The sequence below is a fragment of the Drosophila persimilis genome, unplaced genomic scaffold, assembly GCF_003286085.1.
Source record: "Drosophila persimilis strain 14011-0111.01,24,50 unplaced genomic scaffold, DperRS2 tig00000520-arrow-pilon, whole genome shotgun sequence".
Classification (NCBI taxonomy): Eukaryota; Metazoa; Arthropoda; class Insecta; order Diptera; family Drosophilidae; genus Drosophila; species Drosophila persimilis.
Genome location: NW_020825317.1, coordinates 4859926 through 4875869, shown reverse-complemented (window position 1 = coordinate 4875869; position 15944 = coordinate 4859926). Strand labels below are relative to the sequence as shown.

Below are 15944 nucleotides of genomic sequence, written 5' to 3'. Positions count from 1 at the left end.
TCGGCCGCCCAACCATCCGCCACCCGGCACCCCTTCCGCCCATCAGCCACATCACTGCCAGCGCTTCAGCGTCCGCCCACCTCCCCACACACACACAAACACCACCAGGGAGAGAGAGAGAGAGAGAGAGAGAGAGACAAAGACAAAGACAGGGACAGAGAAAGAGTGAGAGAGCGAGCGAGAGAAAGGAGAGATTTTTGCTCATTTTTTCTGCGTACGGGCGTTCGAAAAAAAGGATGCGACGCTGCGAAGCCAGCTGCGACGCCAACGCAGCAGCAGGAGCAGGGGGGGAGGAGGAAAATCAGAAACAAAACAAAAAGAAGGAAAAACGAAAAAGCGAAAAATAATAAAACCAAAAGCGGTGGCAGCGCAGCAGCAGCATCAGTGGCAGCACAAAAAAAAAAAACAAAAAAAGACCGAAGCGAAAAAACAGGAGGCGGAATGCGTGTGTGTCTGTGTGTGTGTGTGTGTGTGTGTGTGTGTGTGTGTGTGTGTGTGTGTGTGTGTGTGTGTGTGTGTCGGCGTAGGAAAAAATCCCGTAACCAACCCCACTGCATGCTGCGGCCTCTGCTGCTACTGATGCGGCGCTGCACACACACATACACAGACGTACACACAGACAAACAACCCCCATAGTGGGAAGGAAATTTTAAAAATCGCGACGAGAAGCAGCGGAAAAGAGCGCGAAACAAAAAATGATATGAAAAAAAAACACAAAATTTGTAAAAGCACGAAAATAAAAAGAACACACACACACACGTGCAATAGAGGAGCAGCAGTAGAGCAGCGACGGCAGAGGCAGTGGCAGTGGCAGAGCAGCAGCGTCGCGGCGTGCCAAGGAAAAAGGGGAAATCGACGCACAAAAATAACCAAGCGAATATAAAGGATATCGTACGTGTGTGTGTTGGTGTGCGTGTGTGTGTGGGAGGAGAGAGCAGTTTTTAAAATTTTAATTTGTTGTCTTTTTGGCTCCATCTCTGTCTTTCTCTCTCTCTCTCTTCTCTTAGTACAGTGTTGAGGCTCCCCAAAAAGTAGGCAACATTTGTAGACTGATGCAGATCCATAAGGGAGATGCTTAGCGTTGAAGATCCTTAGCGAAGGCTTCATCGATACAAGAAGAAACGATAGGCAGCAACAGGAACGACAGAGACCAGGATATACGACGAAACAGGACTGCGGATAACAGAGAATAACAGAAAGAACCACGTACAGAATGACGGGGAACGGCGTTGAGGCAGCCACGACGTCTTAACGGCTACTAAACTGGCCAAGACGCTAGAGCGATGTCCTGGACAGCAGCAGCAGCAGCAACAGTGGCAGCAACAGCAACAGCAGACTCCGAACCAGCAGAAGCAATGGGGAGCCGGCAAAAGTCGCCGTGGCCTTCATTGTCACGAGGCCGAAAGACGACGACAACGACAACAACGCAGCAAACAGCGCTGCCAGCGTCTCAGTCGCTGCTATCGCAGGAGGTCAAAGTTTTGGGGGAGCAATCGAAAGAAGACGCCTTCGGCCCCCACTATACGCAGCCCATCCTGTTGCTTAGGCCATAGTTTTGATTGAAGCAAACAGCGACTAAACCCACTCGCAGCCAGCCCCTCACCCACTCCTTCTACCCTGCATCGTACGCCCCTAACAGCCCCCTAACATCCCCCCATAGATCCCACAGTAAACACTCGGAACTATGCGCATAGCAAATGAGCGTAATAAAATCAAATGCTGATAGTGCCTGTAGTTGGACGCATTACCCCCGAAAATCAAGATGCCGCCCCCCCAAAAGCACCCACACACAGATGCTCCAACACAGGACGCCCACACACACGCACAGACACAGACACAGACGCCGACAGACCGAGTCGAAGGAGCCCCGAATCCGAGAGCCCAGAACACTGAGAGCCCGAGAGCAAATCTACTACACGCAATCTTCATTTTCAACGCCATTCAAAGCCATTCCAATCATCATTATCGTCGCCATAATCATCAAGTAAAGTACCCACCAGTAGCGCCTCGACGCAGCGCCACCCCCTGGCCACCCCACAACCCCCCTTTCATCCGCCTTCGAAAAGATTCTCTTAGCAAAAGACGAGACGAGACGGCCACAGCGAGAGATGCCAACAAGTGCGCCCCGAAGTATTTTTTTCTTCTATTTTTTTTTGTTGGTTGCTTTTGCTGCTGCTTTCTTTTTCTTTCGTTTGGGAGCGAAAGCTGGGAAAGAGAGCGAGATTACAGCGGTGAGTGTGTGTGTGTGGGGGCCGAGAGAGAGCTCCATAGAATAGGCGGGTGGGGCAGAAGGGGAAGGGGAAGCAGTAGGCGGCAGAAGGCGGTAGACTGTGTGGATGAGGATGTGAATGTTGACGTCTTCGTTGTGTAGTTTCGCGTAGTTCATTGAAGGAAGAAGGCTGATGGAGTGGAGTGGTGTGGTGTAAAATAGAGGGAGGATTAGAGGAGGTGAATGGCAGAGGAGAGGGTGGTGCCAGAGGGCTGGAGGGTACGAGGGTAGGGGAGTTAGGCAACCGGCAAATGCGACAAATTATTTAAGCTGCATGTGGCGCTCAAGGAGATTTCTTCTGACGCTGCTCCCTCTGCTCCCCCTTCTTCTCCTGCTGCTGCTGCTCCCTCTGTTGCTGTTGCATTACTTCCGAATCTTAGACAGATTTCTCGCGCATCGGTATGCAGACAGATACAAAAATACAGATGCAATATTCGTAGATTCGAGTCGATGGCTGGCTGCTCTTCGTTGCATATAATTTAGATACACCCAAACACACTCACACACACACACACACACTCAAAAGGAAAAGGAAGGGGGGAGCACGGTAGGTTCCTGATTTCGTGCCGCCCACTTTCCCGCCCAGTACGAAAAAGTTTCCGTATATTTTCTTAGACTTTGCTTTAAATTACATACAGACACACGCATACAGATAGGCCACACGCACACTTGCAGAGACACACACACACACACACACACACACAGATACACAGTCTCAGTCCCGTATGCAGATTAAACTTTTTCGAAGGCGACTGAGTGGAGTAATTCCTCAGCCTCGTCGTCGTAGTAATTAGCCAATAGGAATAGCTTTTCTACCATACGTGTGTGGTGTCCCATGTCCCGTGCCCCGCACAGGGGTGCGTATATGTGTGCGAGTGTGTGCCATCCCTCGCGTGGATATGTGTGGCATGAGAGCTGCCTATCCTTTCCCACACAGCGACAGTGCTGTGTGCTTGTACTTTAGACCTGTTTCTTCATAGGAGCTAATGCTCAGTATTTCCCCTTCCCCATCCCCCATCCCCCATCCCCCAGAAATGTTAAAGGTTGCATCTTTTGATAATCTACTCACCTGCAGATGCGATCGGTTTGCAGACGGAATCGCGATGCAATGCGAATGCTAACAAACTGAATCTGTGGAGGAGATTAAAATAAGTTCAAAAGGTCATCAAAAGGATGCACCGCTTCTTTCTGTGCAGTGCAGTGACTCCTAGCTCAATCCTATATAATCCTCAGTATTTAATCGATAATACATTACAGATGGATAAAGATCCCTAAAGGCTTAACTAAAAATTTGCGTAATTTACAGGACCACGGTTTTCTACAGGATTCTACAGGACTATAGTGGGACTGGCAGATGTAATACAATTATAGAAATTCATGTAAACTGATTATTAAATTGATAAATAAAGGGATATTTCTCCTCTGAATGCCTACATGACAAAACTCTGTACTTTTATGCGTTTCCCGGGCTGTACGGGAAGGGTGGGCAAAATCTCACAAGGAGTGAGCTAGCGGTAAGGACAAAGTTACTCTTTTAGTACATTCCAGATTCAGATACTCATCACTGACTGCTAAGCTACTCTGTAAGAGGTAGACGAATAATGATCTTCATTCTGTCTATAATAGTAAATCGATCCGCAATCAGATTTTTGCATCTGGTGGATGGGCCTTTGAGTGTTTTACTCACTTGCAGGATCTGCGTGGGTCCTCGTGGCAAAAAGGAGCGAGGCGAATGCTTCAATCAGAGTGTGGAATCTGGTAACTGGATCTTGAAACAGGAATCTGAAAAGATTGAAAAACGAAAGACGTTAAAAGGATGTTAAAAGCCTCAAAATTATGCTAATTTAATGGAAATCAGGAAAAGATACGAGTAATAATATTCCTCATAGGAGCAGTACTGCATATGTATATGCAGGATAAACAGGATGAGAGCTTGCGCCTATGACTGTATGTATGTGTGTGTGTGCCCTCTGGCTCTGGCTCTGCCACCCCAACCCCAACCCCAACCCTCTGCTCTCTTGTGGCATTTGTATTGGTAAGTCGCTATCCAATTATTAATTATGTGCCCCGCACCGAAAAAAGTTGTGCACACATCATCTACTACATACGCATATGTATAGTATATGTATATGTATTGTTGTGTGTGTGTGTGCCACCTAAAGAGCTATGCTTCAAGTGTCAGAGCGGCAGCTCCACCTACTTTTTGTTGCCTTTGTTTTTTGGGTGGCTCCTCGTATTTCTTTTTATTTTTCGGTTAATATATTACGCACATGCGGTGAAGGGGAATGGTACAGGGATGTACACCCTTACACACACACATGGAAAGCGAACGAAAAATATTAACCAAACAGAGAGAGAGAGAGAGAGCAGAGCAGAGCCCCAATCAACCTCCCATCCTCACCCCCCCCCCCCGGCAGAGCTCTCAAGCGGAGCGCAGCAGTTAAAAATATTTAAAAAAATTTCAAGTGAGAGGAAGTGGGGGCCCCCGCAAAGGGGTCGTGCGGGGGGGTTCGGTAGTGGGTGGTATCCAAAAAGCATGCGTGTGACAGCATTTGGTAAAGGTGGGTGGCTGGGAGGTGGTGTTTTTTTTTTTGCGAGGGGGTAGGTGGTGGTTTTTGGTTAATTGCCAAAAACAACTACAAAAGAAACAGAGCAAATACATGAGTAGGGAATGTGGCAATGCCGACTGGGTAATACCCTAAAAAAGGGCTCTCCCAAGGGGGTTCGTCCCGCGATCAGGGATGTTCATGAGTATTATTCGTATAATGCAGATACAAATCTATATGTTTGTAGCGCACTGTGTGGGCCTCATGCCCAGCATTCTATTGAAGAGCATTGCAGAAGAAAGTTTGGGGCCACCACAAAGTCCCCCACCCACCCACTAAGTGAGGGAGGGCGAAAAAGTTGCGTTTCGCTTTTTTCGGTGGAGCTTATGTAACTCTGTCTCTTTCTGTCTCTCTCTCTCTGTTTGCCTCCCACTCCCACATATGAATATGTAACCATATAGAAGGAACATTGTCGAACATTGCCTACGCTTCTTAGTGAGTCTGTGTGTGTGTGTGTGTGTGTATGTGACAGGCAAAGGGGGCTCATCTCTGTCTCCCTCTCTCTCTCTCTGTGTGTGTGTGTGTGTGTGCTGCTCCCCTTTTTATTATTTCGCGTGACGCAGAGCCCAAAAGCCCAAAAAAGGTACATAAATTGCAAATGTATTTGTGAAAAAGTGCGTCGTGATGCGTGCAAGTTGGCCCTGCCCCACCCCCTCCCCACACCCACCCACTTACCCAACCACACACCCATCCACCCACACTTCTGTCAGTCAGCTGCTGGCTGCTGGCTGCTGACTGCTGCTGGTGGCAGCGAAGTTTTCCTTTTTTTAATTTGTGCAGAGGCCCCCTCGCTTCGTATTCGTTTTGCCAAAATAATTTTACATTTCTTTGGCTGCTCTTTCGATGAGAATGACGAGTCCTTTGGGTACTTTGGGCCCTTTGAACGATAGAGGGAAATCGAATGCACTGCAATGACGTCCCCAATCATCACTCCATTCTAAAAATGACAAATGTACATATATCTACTACAAATGAAGGAATCTGTGGGAAGATCTATCTCCTCTCCTATCCTCTTGGTTTCTATTTTCTTTCTTTACAAACAGATATTTCGCGATCGCCTCCTTCTTCACTGCTCGTTCAGTATTCTCGTTTCCTTGATGATCGTTTTTTGCGAGTTTTTTCTGGAAGTCCCTATCCTCATTGGCAGGGATAATGGATCCGCATTGATTGGGCTAATGGATCCTCATTAATGGGGGAGGTAAGATGGGATATAAGTGCGGAGTAGTGCATTCGGTGGTGCGACTCTTTCGTCTCGTTCCTTGGCCTACAGTCTTCTTCGAATGCCTGCTGCTGCTTTGACTCTGCTTTGGCTGTGTTTGTTTTAACTTGTTGTGGGGCACTCCTATCCCTGCCCTACCCTACCCTTGTGCCCCCCTTTTCTTACGAAATTCTCATACACTTCATCCTCCAAAGGGGGGAGGCACACGCATCATCATCCTCTTTCCCGCTACCTCTCCCCGAAAGCACTTTCTTTTTCGGCAAAAGTTTTTCGCTTTTTCTGCTGGCATGTGCGTGGCTCCCCCTTCCCAAACCTATACCCCCATCTCAGTCACCCCCTATTCCGCGCTAGTCTGTTAGTGACAGTCACTGCAGTCAGTCGTCGTCGTCGTCGTACTCCTCCTTCTGCGTCATGAAAGAGGGACAGAGTGGGGAAGAGGCATGGGAGGCAGCAGCCAATTTAATTTTTCATATGTATAGAGTGGGTGGGAAGGAGAGGGGAGAGGTGGCAGAGAGCAGGGGTTGAGGAAGGGGCAGAGGCAGGAGACCAGAAAACCAAAAACGGGGAACAAGTTTTTCTAATTCGCATTTGTATTTCATTTATTGAAGCTGTCTCTCTCTGGCGCTCTTCAGCTCTGGATCTCTCTTGCTCACTTACTTTCCTACCCCTCCCCCGCCCCCCCACCTCAAGCATTCTGCAGCATCTACTATATTCAACCATGCCCCACACATGCCCCCCTCTGGAGTTCACGGTTCGCCCTTTTTTTAATGGGGTGCTTTATGACAAACTTTAAGCGCGAGCGACTCTAAACATTAAAATTTGTACATGTCCCTTCCCTCCCCTTTCCCCACCACACTTTGTGTGTGTGTGTGTGTTTGGGCAGAAACAGTGGGGTACAAAGAGACGTCGGGGGGTGGTCTGGAGGCGGGGGGGATGCGCGCACTTTCTAACACCGCCCACTAATGCCAACTGTGTGTCTAACTGGTGGAGCGCACTGGTGGAAAGACTCTTCTACTTTTCTCTCTGTCGCGCGTGCATCGGCGAGTGCGTGTGCGTGTGTGTGTGTGTGTGTGCGCATATGTAAACTCAAAAACCCCAAACCCTCCCCCTGGACTCCCCCTTTCCCCTCACGCAACAACATGCGTGCGCGTGTCTGCGGAGTAATTTTTTAACTAATTTTCTATACAAATTTTTAGCATGTCGTTTGGGGCACACGCACACTTTTTAACATTCTTTTTTGCATACGTGAATATATATAGTATGTGGAATATATGGTATATGGCATAAGGACATGTGTGCGTGTGTGTGTGTGTGTGTCTGAGTGTGTGTGTCGCTTGCTCATTCGTTCATTCATTTGCGAGGCTTTGCGCAGCAGTCTCTACTCCTCCGCAAGTGCTGCTTGTACATGAGCCTATTCCTTGCGATGGGGAAGAGGAGGGGGATGGGAAGGGGTTTTTGAATGGCAAGGAAGTACAATATTATTTGTGCATATGAGTGTGTGGATGTTACGCGCAGCAATACTCCTGCAATACGGATTCAGATTCAGATTGAGGAGCGACGTGATGTCCTTGGAATCCGCCCGCAGGAATGGCTGCACGAACTGATGCTGCGCTCACGTGGCATATAAGTAGGAGTTCCACTGAATGCAACGTGTGCTTATGGTGCATGCCAGTGGGTAGATATTAGCCCACACACACCCACTCTCTGGTATCCTGATACTTTCTTGGAGTCCGCTGAGCAGGGGAGGATCAAACGAATCAGTGGAGGAGACAACGGAGGAGGAAACACCAACTGTTTTTGCCGGTGCCCCTGGCTAGTGGGTTGTGTGTCCTTTCTGTCCAATCCGTAGCTAATTAACGGGCATTAAAAGTCCGCAATCCATAATGGTCATCGTTAATGACTCCTTTGAGGCAGGTCTCTCCCCCATGAGTATATACTCGTATATAGGTCCCACTTTTCAGTTGAAAAAAGGCTTGCGGATCATATATTCATGTAATCCTTAACCTTCGAATTTGCCACCACATTAATAGACTGACATTCAAACGATTTGCATTCCAGTTTTCGAGGAAAGGCGGAGGATAGACGAGGACAAAGGTCGAATGAGAGTTGGAACAGAGCACGATTTGGCCTCACAGCACCTTCAAAAGATATTGAGCCCATCTCTTCATAGAATATCTTATGGAGAGACTCAAAACCGTCCTTGTGCTTCCGCAGAGCAAGCTTCCCTTAACAATTGAGAGTACCTTCATTCTAGAGCACTTTCTAGGGTTGAGGAGAGCGAAAGATACCCTCAAAAGTATGATTCTGGTCATAGCTTTTAGAAAAATAACGAATTTATTTGTATGAAATTACGTTTCAAAACCCCCCTTTTTAAGACATAAACGTCCCAAATTGGTGTGCATAAATTTGTATTTTATTTTGTATTGAAGCTGATGGATAATACCCCAAATAGTAAAAATAGATATATATTTATTTTTTTCACTCTCAAATGTTTATATTTTTTAATTTTGATGTTTTTTTAGGGTAAAAAAAATATCATTAAATAAGCATTATTTTGGGTTTCATTAAAATTGCTTCATTCCTTATCCTTACATGCTTTATATGTATATAATTTGTATTGTGGTATTTTTAAACTACAACCAGGACTGATTACGGTTGAGTTTTGGTCTTTCTCGGCTTGTATTTTTATTCATTTTGTAGAGGAATTTATGATCTTGGAGGCCACTCCGAAGTGAAGTGTCGTGTGATTCTTGGACGGGCAGATGGGACGAACGCGCGGAACACCCTGCTGAATGGAGCTACTGCCACGTCACGTTTCTCTACAGCCTGGTTTTTGGGCCCTGCCCGGCTTTTGGGCTGATGCTGTAATGATGATTTGACAGGATGATATGGCGGACAAGGTCCTGATTGGGGGTTGGCAGTTGTCCCCCGTCGAGGTGGGAGGCAGGGGGATTGGAGCAGTGATTTTGCATTGTTTTGTTAGCAAATGTCAGCTGCCAGCAGATAGATCCGCCGCCATATGTGTCCGTATCAGTGTCCTCTCTGTGTGTGCCCCTCGGTGGCACCCCTTTCCCTGTGCCCCGCCCTGTCCCCTGTAGAGTGGGGGCGTCGAGACGCCGCGACGCGTCGCTGTTAAATATTACATCAAAATAAAATTAACATTTCATTTGACTGAGTTTTTTTTCCCGTGCGCCGTGCGCTTCATCGATAAATTTCGATGGTGGCCCGAAAGAGAGAGTGTGAGAGGGAGTCGGAGGGAAAGAGAGAGCGAGAGCGAGAGGTAGCTCGATTTTTATTTCACATTCGATTGTTTCCGCCGATGTTTTTCTATTTTTTTTGTTTAATAAAAAATCATTACATAGGCAAATATAAATATTGCCGGACTACACCCCCATCCTGCCACACCCCTCCCCTGTGTGTGGCTGTGTGTGTTTGTGAAAATATTGCGGTAAAAAAAGTCTGGGCATTATACATATAGGAGAAAAAATCCTCATGACGCCAAATATTTCTCTGCCATTATTCATGGGGCTTTCATTTTTCACGAAAATGCATTTTAATTGTCACATAAAATAATTCCAGGGGAGTGGGGGCAAGGAAGAAGATAGGGGAAGTGTCCGAGGGTCGAGCCTAAGAGGGTTAAGAGTTAAGGGCCAAGGGTTAAGGGCAAAGGGAGGAGGATATATGAACATTTATACATATGTCCAGATTCCTAATTGATAGATAAACCGCTCCTATTATTAGGCACCGCCGTTCCTGGCATCGATCGCAACTGTTGCCAGGCGATAATCAACCTATGGCCCCCTCCACTGCCACCTCCTCGCACTACCCCTGGCACTCTGAAGCGCATAACAAACTGGAAAATGAAAAACGAATGAAAAGTCCGCACACCAAAAAAAAAAGTTAATAATAAGTGGCAGGACACAGCACGAAATTTTTGTAAATACATTTTTATTTAGTGCAGCGCCGAAAGGCGGAGAGGCGGGGAGGCGGGGTTTTGGGTACTAGGGGATGGAGGTAGGAATGGGGCTGGAGCTGTGGTCTCATGCATCGTCTGTAGACTTTTTCCTCATTTTTGCCAACATTATAATACATTTTAACGGTCTTTGCCGAGGAGGGGGGTGTTGGACGCATAGCAAAATAAAAAAATTCAAGGTACCGCGGGAGGTGGGTGGGAGAGGCTGCCATTTTGCAGAACATATCGGGCTCGTAAAAAATAATACAACTACATCCACAGACACGGGCGTTTACTGCACATTACACAAAGCCCAGCGCGCAGAGTCCCCAAACCGTCATCCGCCGCCACCCCCATTCCACCCCTGCCCCCACCCACTCAGGATCCACATAGCCTTGAATCCCTTTCGTCCTGCTGACGCCGCTTGTGCTGCTGCTGCTGCTACTGGCGACAGCGGAAACTTTGACAAGCTCCCGCAAACGAGCGAAAGGGAATGCTGCTGCTGTTTCTCGAAACAACACATACGCGCAATTCTAAAAAATTAATGTCGCTCTCGTAATTTGAACACACAAAAAACTGCCGCAGCGCAGCAGCAGAGTAGAGGAGCAGCCCAGCAGAGGGGAGAAGCAGAAGTAGAAGCAGAGCAGGGGAGCAGCATTCAAGTCTCAGGGACTGTCTCCAAAACGAAAGGAGACATACAACAGAAATCCAGTCGAAACGTCTTTCGGTCGAGGCACAAGTTCCTCGACTTTAAGATACCTCGTTGTTGGAATCGAGTACACCCCTGGGCTTTAAGAATTACTTCGTATAAAGAGGCAGGAAGCTAAGAGCGAATGTCCGTGGATTTCTTATAAAAGATTTCCGTTTTAGGATCAGACGTTGTGGACCCCATGAAATTACCTATGAAATACAGCTGTCATTCTTAATGAAAATGGTCTGAATTTTCACGAGTTAGAAAGCAAGCAGTTTTTTATTTTCATTGAGTGATCTCCTTGACAATCTTTTTTATGTGTAGCTTGGGCAGAAGACAGTCAATAGATGATAGATGATGGACGAAACACCTTGCAGCTCATTTGCTAACAAGAATTTTGAAGACTGAGAGACGAATACGAGTTTGGCTTGATCTTGAATTTAAGATTCCAGAATCCCTAGGATGCGTACCATCTGACGCTTTTTCAGGTGGGTTTATAGAATGGAAAAGAGAAGAATTTTATAGAACACATGAGCATGAGCAAGAAATCTGGAAAAGAAACAGCCTAGCAAGGAAGCACTCGGAAAAGAAAAGCTAAGCTCCGAATTTGATAATTATATAAAATGAAAAGTTCTCGTTACGCGGCGCATTTATTGCCCCATGCTCCCCAAGTGCTTCTGCCGCTGCTGCTTCTTCTAATGCCCATCTCTTTCTAACTCGTCGACAGCGACGTCGGCGCTCCCTGTGTCGCTGCCTGCCTCTCCACTGATTACTACTTTTATTGCTAGCAAATATCACAACTTTCTTTACGCTCTGGAGAAAGGCGAGGCTCTGTATATGTGTGTGTGTGCTTAGCTTTTTTTTAGGCGAAAGGGGAGCTAAAGGGCCTGCTTGTGGGGGGTTGGGTGTGTGGGGGGTGTTACTCTTGTAACTTGCGCGGAAACAAGGTTTTTATTTCACCATTTCTTTCTTTACTTTACACTTCGTTCCCCTGCCCCCCTGTGCCCTCCCCGCCTACTCGTTAGCAGGGAGCTCCCGCAATTTCGCTTTAGATTTTTGCTGCGCGAAATTTCTTTTTCAAGGCAAAACCACCACCCCCTCTGCATGTGTGTGTGCGTGTCTCTCTGCCGCTGACTGTATGTGTGTGTGTGTGTTTGTGTGTAGATGCTGAGACGTAGACAGAGTCGCGCTTTCCTGTCGCTGCCGTCCTTGTTGCTGTTGCCGTTGCTGTTATTGTAGTTGTGTTTGTATTTTTTCAATTTTTGACGTCGACGCTGCTGCTGCTGCTGCTGCAGTCGCAGTCGCTAGTTAGCAGCGCGTACTACCCGTTGTCACCCCCACTGCACCCCTCTAGAGCCGGGATCTTCCTTTTGCGGGTACCTCAATTTTTCGTTTTTTAACTACGTGTTTCGTAGTTAAACAATCTCATCTTGTGCTCTCTCCTCTCCTGCTAGTTCTGCTGCTCCTGCTGCTGCGTGTGTCGCAGGCAGTGACGCTGACTGTGACGGCGACAGCGACAGCGGCTGAGGCATGGCAAGGGCTTACAAGTGCTGGCGGCGGCAGCGGGATAAGCGGAATTAGTAGTGGAGAAAAGGTGATTTTTAGATGCTGTCTTACACTGAGAGAAATCTGATGTGCATTGAGTATGGACCGAGCCGTGATCGACATCGAACTCGAGCGCAGCTGTCAGCAGTGCAGCGTGTTCGTTCAAGTTTCTGGATCAAAAAGGTTTGATCCAACATTGTGGTTCGATATGGGTTCGATCGTGTGCTGCTAGACGCTATACATATGTCGGGTATGATCGTTACCGATGGACGGGTCGAAAAGTTTATGCACTTGCATTTATTGCGTGATTTTTAGACGAAAACCAGGCAGAACCAGAGATGCTTTGAACAGACTGAACTATCATCTGCTCGATCACTCGAATCACTGTCCGAACTCGTTTCTTATTTCTCTCAGTGCATTTTCCATATGATAAGTGGCGAGGTCGTACATTTATATATGTATGTATGTACAGTGTACGTTACCTCCGCCTCTGTCGACTGCCATCATCACAGTCTTTGTCACGGGGCGCCCCGTGTTTAGAGAGAGAGTTTTTTCGTGGAGCTCGCGTGGAGCACCGTGAATAGATGGATAGATGGGTGTGCGGTGACGGGGACGGAGACGGAGACCCCACGGCCGAGACCCAGAATCCCAGACGCCGAACCAGAAAACTAAGTACCGAAAGGAAGGAAGCAGTCGGCGGAGCAGCAGTAGAAGTAGAAGTAGAAGATGGAGATGGGGATGGAGGGGAAGGAGGAGGAGGAGAAGGAGAAGGAGCGACGGCAGTCTCGGAAAAAAGTAAATGCTGAAAAAATGAAAACGAAAGGCGAGCGACAGAGATAGCGACAGAGAAAGAGCGCTTAGCGGCGGAGTAAGAGTAAGAGAGTGACTGAGAGAGAAAGAGAGAGCGAGAGAGAGAGAGAGAGAGAGTAAGTTTTGGAAAATAAAAAGCACACGAGGGTTGATATATTTCTTTTGCATTGGTTTTTCGCCTGTCGCTCTGCCCTCTGCCTCTGCTTCTGCCTCTGTCGGCGTCGCTGGTATTAGTTGTTGCTGTTTCTGTTGTTGTTGTTGTTGTAAGTGGATATTAGGAGGATATATGGCCCACGTGTGTGTGTGTGTCTGTGTGTGTGTGTCTAGGGTAGGAGGGCATCCTTTTTATATTTAAAAAAAATACTCATTTCAATACCTAAGTGCGGGTGGTCGCCCCCGCCCCCCTTCCCCACCTTTACCCATCGTCCCCTCTCTCTCTCTCTCTGTCTCTTTCTCTTTCGGTCTCTTTCTAAAGGCACTTATTATTACTTTTAATATCGTACCTTTTTCTATGTATGTGTGTCCGTGTGTGTGTGTCTGTGTGTGTGGGAGTGTGTGGAAGTGCGTGCTTTTTTCATGCTTTCTGCCTGCCTGCCTGCCTGCCTGTGACTGTGCCTGTGCCGTCTGTCTGCTCGCTCCTTTTTTAGTGGTCGCATTTAAGTTTGAGCCCCTGCTACCCTTCCCCATCCATTCCGCTGTATGTGTACCTCTCTGCACCCCCTACCCCTAGAGCCATGGATGGTGGAATGAATGAGCATACGGCAGACTAAAAACGAAAGTAAACTTGACAGTGAAGCAGGAGCAGGAGAAGGAGCAGGAGCAGGAGCAGGAATAACAGGAGGAGGCACGGGCAAAGATGCTTGAAAAAAATGCGGGCAAGAGATGGTGGGGTGGGCGATGGGGGAAGGGAGAGTGCTGCAGAAAGGGAACGCGTTTCGTACATGCAATGAACAAAGTCCTGTTTAGTTTTTACTGATAAGCATACGTATATTTAGCATCCAGTCATACCCAACCCCAACACCGCAATCCCCTTCTCCTTCCCCTTCCCCTGCAACTTTGAGCTCTCCTGTAGAGGCCTGAAGGGCGGGTTGGGGGGTGGAAATATCAACTACTTTCTAGCGAATGTTTTAGATTTATAAAGCTTCAATTATTTATTTATGTCGCTGCCTGGCTCCAAGCCGTGTGCGGGGCCATAAATTAAATAAAGTAAAGCACAAAAAATGGCAAGCCGAAAGGAGGAGTCGGAGACGGGACAGAGAAGGAGAAGGAGGAGACGGGTGTGGGGTGGGCAAAGAAAAGAAGGAACACCGAATGAGCAATGTTCTTCTTGAAGTCATCATAAAATGCACCTGTGACACAGTCCCCTGGAATCCCCTGTGCTCCAGCAGCAGCGTTCAGCGTATGTACCCCCCCGACGAGCGAGAGTATGCCCCAGGAGTGGTGGAGCGGTGGAGCGGTGGAGGCGGCGGCAGTTGGTAACAAGGAATGCCATAAAACATACAAATGGCCAAATAAAACATTTTAAATGTAGCAACGGAGCGGCAGAGAGTGGGAGTAAAATACAAGAAAATACAAGAAAATACGAAAATACGAAAATAGTATTGTGCTTAGAAAAAAGAGCCTGGGAAATGGCCATGAAGACGATGGGGGTGGGGGATGGGGAGCACATTAGATAGATTAGATTATATTTTTTATGCCGCCAGCGAAGAGAGAGAGAACGAGAGAGAGAGAGAGCGAGAGAGTTCACCTGTCAGCATCAGCAGCAGAACGAAAAGGTGGAACTATTAATCGACCCTTCTTTCCACTTTCCACCCCACTCCCTGCTGGGCGGCAGAGCATCCCCAGAAAGGCAGAAGGGGTGAGCGGTGGAGGGCATCTGAAATGTTGAAAAACTTTCCACAAAAGCAGGCAAGGCGCAAGGCGCAAGGCACAAGGCACCCGCGCGCGTCCAGGACTTTGCACAAAACTAACATTTTCTAAAAGTTGTGTTGCTCCATCTCCATCTTTACCTCAATCTCTGTCCTTGTCTCCCTCTCTCCACAACTATCTCCATCTCCTTCTGCTGGCTGGCGTTGCCTGGAATTATCTCTGGCCCAGGGACCTCGTCTAGCATTAGGGCTCCTGCAGCTCCATTCTGCTCTCTACCTGCTCGCCACCTGCCATCCCACCTCCTACAGTTTTCCTTTTTGGCATTTTCCTTTTCTTTATAGAGAGGGGGGAGGGTGGGGGGAGCGGCCAGCGTTGAGCGCACAAAAACTTAGAAATAATCACCGACATAAATCTTAAAATGGGGCTTCCATCCTCTAACGCTCGCTGCCTCTCTCTCTCTCTCTCTCATTCTCTGGCTCTCTCTTTCTATTGTTGGGGCTGCTGCTGCTACTGCTACTTTTGCCTAACTACTCTGTTAAGGGGGGGAGGGTGGTCGGCTGGGATAAGGTTTGTGGCAGTGTGGCAGTGTGGCGGAGTGGCGGAGGGTCAGCTTGCGCAAAGCGTGGCAAATGAAAAATAACTTAGAAGCACGTTTTGTGGCAATTTCTTCTTCCTTCTTCTTTTTCTATGCCTCCTCTTCTTCCGCCTCTTCTTCTTCTTTTTCTTAGTTCTCCTAGTGGTGAAGGAGGGGGGGAAGGGTGGGTTGGAGGGGCGCCGCCAGTGGCTGTTTTATACTTGTATTATTGCACATAGTTTGAGAGACAAAATGCGGCGAATTCTAAAATTCATTCGAGCAGAAAAGCAGCAACGGGGGAGAGGCACCCCCTCGGGGAGGGGAAAACTTTCCTTTCTGCTTACGGCTTCGATTTTCCCGATGCTGCCTTCGTTTATCGCCGCCTCCTGGCACGTGGCTTTGACGGACC

General features: G+C 47.8%; 1 long non-coding RNA gene across 1 annotated transcript; it reads left to right on the top strand.

The window, feature by feature from the left end:
- The first annotated feature begins 3131 nt into the window (after nucleotides 1-3131).
- Nucleotides 3132-3696, top strand: LOC113566091. Its single transcript, XR_003408939.1, has 2 exons — nucleotides 3132-3501; nucleotides 3576-3696. It is a non-coding gene; the product is annotated as an uncharacterized LOC113566091 (long non-coding RNA).
- The last annotated feature ends 12248 nt before the right edge of the window (nucleotides 3697-15944 follow it).